Raw genomic sequence first — 5,423 nt, 5'->3', positions numbered from 1 at the left:
GGGAAAGGGTGATGGATGGGAATGGGATGGGCAGAGCTGGGCGCGTTCCTCGGTGCGTTCTTATATGCGTTCCTCGGTGCGTTCCGCTTTAGTTTTGCCGCGGTCAACGCTCACAAACTATTAAAGCAATATAGGTGCCTGTATAGTACGTGGCCTACCTTTTGGATGTGGCCTACCGAACATTTTTCTTTGGTATAGTATGTGGCCTACCTGACTTTTATTTCGATAAGAACCTGTCTCTTAAGCTTTAATGGTTTGGGGGCGCTAACCGCGGCCAAACTTAAGCGAAACGCACAGAGGAACGCATATAGGAACGCACTGAGGAACGCCCCCAACTCTGGGGATGGGTGGGTGTGGATGCCTTGGCTGGCAACCTTCCTTATAAGGGGGAAGAACGCTATGAGTATTATAAACAGATGGATAGACAGATGGCCTATCGCTGAAAAATCATATAAACATATTAAATAGAGAAACACATTAATTGTAAATGAACATATGATTGGAATTTCATTATATGGCTGAGAATATGATAAAAAATATCTCATTTGCTACAGACTGGAATACGTAGCAAAAGTTTGGTCACTACATAAAAATATGTAGGAAAACTAAAACGAATACAAAAGGTAACAACCCAGATTACTTCCAGCCTGACAGATAAGACATATGAGGAGAGATTGGAAAAATCAGATCACCCACACTGACGGAGAGAAGAAGAAGAGGTGATATGTTATCTTTAGAGTGGAGAAAGGAATAGAAAAAGGATAGAATTCCATTGTTATTATGGAATGAAAGAGTATGAGGAGGGCGTAGCAATAAATAAATAAATAAATAAATAAAGAAGCCATTGCTTAAAAAACGTTAGGAAGAACTGCTTTCCACATAAATTTCATGTGTGAAACAAACTGAAAAATGAAATGATCTAAGCCGAAAACATAAATCAATTTAAGCCAAAGTTTGATATACGAGGATATAGAGATGGGGTCAGTATTTCTTTAACCCTGTATCTACAATTAAGTAAGTACAATTAGGCAAATTCACACACACGGACGCACCCACCCGCACGCACGCACGCAGTAAATAAAATATGATGATGATATAGTTTAACGTCACAAACTCCCCCCTTATCGGAAGGCTAGGACGGTGCCCCTTACAGAGGGCTTTGTAGCGTGGAATTTAATGAACCATGCCCTTGGTTCAACTTCGCCGGTGGCAGGATTCGAACCGCCATCCCCTCGACCTTCGCCGCAAGTAACGACGCCCTAACCCGCCCAGCCAGCGAGCTTCCTAAACAAAATATAGAAAATAATATTCACAAATAAAAAGTAAATAAACAAATAATAAGTTTGTAAACAAAGACACAGTGTATGAACAAAAAGTGAGTGGTAAAAATAAAAATCAATTCATTCCTCACGGAAACCCAGAAGTCCATCGATGGATCCCATGGCGCGTCCACGGACCTCTGGACAAGAACCACAAGATCTATAATGAGTAGGTGCAAGGTCTTATTTACGCCTCTTGTGAGCCCCACCAAAACTTTGCTCTTGCTAAGATCACTTCCCCAAGTTCTGATATGTTGAGGACAACTTGTGGAAGACTTCGGAAGCGGCGCGGCTGACAACGTGGATTTTTTTTTTTTTTTTCTTCTTCTTCTTCTTCTTCTTTCTTTCTTTCTTTCTTTCTTTATTTTTTCCAGAAGAGCAATTTTTTGCGCGTTTTACGATTTAGCATTCACTCCGGATGGCGGCGGATTATTAGCATTATAATGTTCATATATATATATATATTGAGACATACTGACAGGTTGATGTAACCGGTATAGGAAACACCGGAGTCTTAGTCTTGAGTTTATTCCTGACTAGTTTCGCAGGTTTGCTTTTTGAAAAAGCATACCTGCGAAACTAGTCAGGAATAAACTCAAGACTAAGACTCCCTGTGTTTCCTATTCCGCTTACATCATATATATATATATGTATATATATATATATATGTATATATATATGTATATATATAATACATACATACATATATATATATATATATATGTATATATATATATATATGTGTATATATATATAATACATATATATATATATATATATATATATATATATATGTATATATGTATATATATACATATATATAGTATATATAGTATATATATAAGGGGAAGCCCTTTTCACAGGCCGAACACATCTTGACCCTTTATCGATTAAACTTTTCGCTAACATTTTTTTTACTTTGGTATACATTACTGTATAACGCCATCAGGAGAGAGGTGGTCGCCAATTAAGTGAAGCACCCTTGCTATGGGTGTATTGTGTCTTGCTGCATTGCGTTTGACCCAGGGCGGATGCAGGGATGCCCCGTCATCCATGAGGAGCTGAGATGGGAAGAGGTGGAAAGGGTGGTGGAGGGGAGGGGAATGGGTGGGAGTGGGTATATGCCTATGACTTAGCTACCCCCCTTATAAGGGGGAAAAATTCTTGGTATATAGATTGGTAGAAACGTCAGATCTAAGGAAGTGGTTCCCAAGCCTTTCAGAAGTCCCCGGCACCCTTATTAGAAAATCTAAATTGTAGTTTGTCAGTATCTTGTTGATTCAACATCAGTGTAACGAAATTTTGTCGCTGGATAATATGAAAATTCTCATCTTCACACTGATGCTGCTTTAATAAACAAAAATGGATGACAGAGTCGGTAAAACGAAAATTATTTTTGCCCTCAATTTTGGCGACACCCTCAGTTGATCTCACGGCACTCTTTGGTGCCGCGGCACACCGATTGGGTACCACTGGTCTAAGTGGTGGGTAGAAATCGTGCCAAAGGGTATTTCCTCAACAATGACAACCCTCGTTTCTATCGTTGGGGACAATATCACCCCGAATAGGTGCAAGTAGTGCAATGTAGTTCAGTTCGAAGCTTTAAGAATCATTTAGATAAATACCTAAGTAAGATGCTGTAATGATTATGATTTATCTTATATTATTTGTTTTTGTTTTGTTATCATTTGTCTGTCTGGTTTTCATTTATTATTAGTTATATGTCAATTTATTATTATTTACTATTTACCTGTTTGTTTATTATTTAACTATACCTATGCATTTATTTATGTATTTTATTTGTTATTTACATTATCATAGTTTTTATTTATTATTTTATTATTAATATGATTATTTTTTCGCATCCGACCTAGATATGGATCAAAAGTTCTCCTGTCGGCATGCTCCGCCTTTGTGATCCTTTGTAATCCGACCTAGATATGGATCAAAAGGTCTCCTGTCGGCATGCTCCGCCTTTGTAATCCTTTGTAATGGCAAACAAATGATTTGACGTGGACAGCAGAACGGAGGGACAGTAGAATCTAAGAGTTATCAAAAATTTTTTTTCTTTTTAAGTCTTCAAACATAAAAGAATGATACGTGATTCTGGCCCGTGTGGGTGTCACTAAAGCCCTTAGAATATTAATTGCTTAAAACGTGCAGTCAATAGCCCCATACGGTAGAAGCGGGTTAGGCTACTGCATAGGTTTAGTATACACACTCCAACACCTAGTAACTGATGTGCGAGTGTTGGTAGCTTGGGTTTGCTAAGAAATTGTTGTCTTGTTATTCTTTAAATGGGTAACGGAAGAAAAAACAAAATTCAGAAGAATCTTCGGCAATTGATAAACACGAGGGTGACATGGATAAGGTGATTATGGAAAAATTAATGGAAAAACAGACTTGTTCCAGAATGGGGTACACTGAACTGGTGAGATTTCTACACACACACACACACACACACACACACACACACACACACACACACACACACACACACACACACACACACACACACACACACACACACACACACACACACATACGCACACACACACACACACACACACACACACACACACACACACACACTTCTTTTGTCAATGAACACTATCATCCTCGCCTACGCCCCTTCTGCTCCCTCTAGAGCAGCGTTCCTCAACCTTAGGGTTCCCCGGAACCCTAAGGTTCCGCAAAAGGTCCCTAAGGGTTCCGCGAGAACAAGTGTGATAAGCTAATGCACTTTTGATTTTTTTATTAATTTCATATACGTAATATAATCAAACACGCACGACATATCATTCTTGGTTATTGTAATAATGTAACAAAGACATCATCCTATCTAACCTATTATTACGATGAAAATGAAATGAGAAAGATATGGTACATTTTTTTTTTTTTTTTTTGCGCAGGGGTTCCTTGAGACATGCAATTTATTTTAAAGGTTACGCAAGGGTAAAAAGGTTGAGAAACGCTGGTCTAGAAGGAATTAGGCAAGAACTGGTTAACCAACAGAGTGATTATCGAATGGAATAGGCTTAGTAAACATATAATGAGCGCTAAAACGATTGTTTGTTTTAAGAGAAGGCTAGATAACTTTATGGATGGGGGATGATAGAAGGTAATGGACATGGAACTACCAAGTGTAGGCCATCGATATCATTCTTGGTGTCTCCTTCATTCTTATGTTCTTATACCAAACCTACAAACCCATAACCTTCCAGTCTATTCCCTAATCATCGTAGTCGGCGTTGGCATCATCTTCTCTACAACATATTCTTCAACTTCATTACACTATCCAACAGTAACACTACACGCTCTCACGCAGCAATAATCACAACAACAGATAATCTACCCTCAAACAGACAACAGGCAAACGCACTCATACGTCATTTTGCACAGACAAGCCATCTCACTTCTCACCCTGACGACCGACGCACCATTCGATCCAAGTCACTTGTTCCACTGTGGCCCATTCCATCAGATCCACTCCCTCTGTCATCCACACTATCGCTGGCACCATCTTGGATGATCCATTAGGGGCGAGGGCGGAGACTGGAACGACACCGTCTGTCGACCAAACTGGAAATCCAGTTATTTATTTCGATGGAAGTTCTCTCGTGCTCTGACTCTTTGGAACAGAAAAACATGAGTATGGAGGAGACTGCAAGAGACCATAAGGCCTACACTAGGCAGTTCCATGTCTCTTAGCACTTTTCGTCCATATCCATAAAGTTATCAAATCTTCTCTTAAAGCAACAAACTGTTTCAGTGCTCACTACATGGTCACTGAACCTTTTTCCCCCAAAAAAGTTCTGGATTTTGAACTAACCATATTTCTTTTACCATCCAGTAAGTAATCGTTATAGTAAACATAGAGTAGTTCCTGATGATTAATCATTACCCAACGTATAGGCTAAAATGAAAATATCGTTGACCAAAACCCTTGTGAATTTGCTGTTGTGCTACTCACAAGTTAAACAACTAGAACAAGGTTTACAAGATTATGTGATCAGTCATGCAGCATTTATTCAATGACTAGAAAGTAATCTAAAAGAAAAAAAAAAGAAAAAAAAGTACTATGCCTCTTTAAATCTCTCCTTC

Source organism: Oratosquilla oratoria, chromosome 25 (genome assembly GCF_046742065.1).
Source record: "Oratosquilla oratoria isolate Oo_2021 chromosome 25, ASM4674206v1, whole genome shotgun sequence".
Lineage (NCBI taxonomy): Eukaryota > Metazoa > Arthropoda > Malacostraca > Stomatopoda > Squillidae > Oratosquilla > Oratosquilla oratoria.
The sequence above is the reverse complement of the archived record's forward strand: the minus strand, read 5'-3'. Positions refer to the sequence as shown.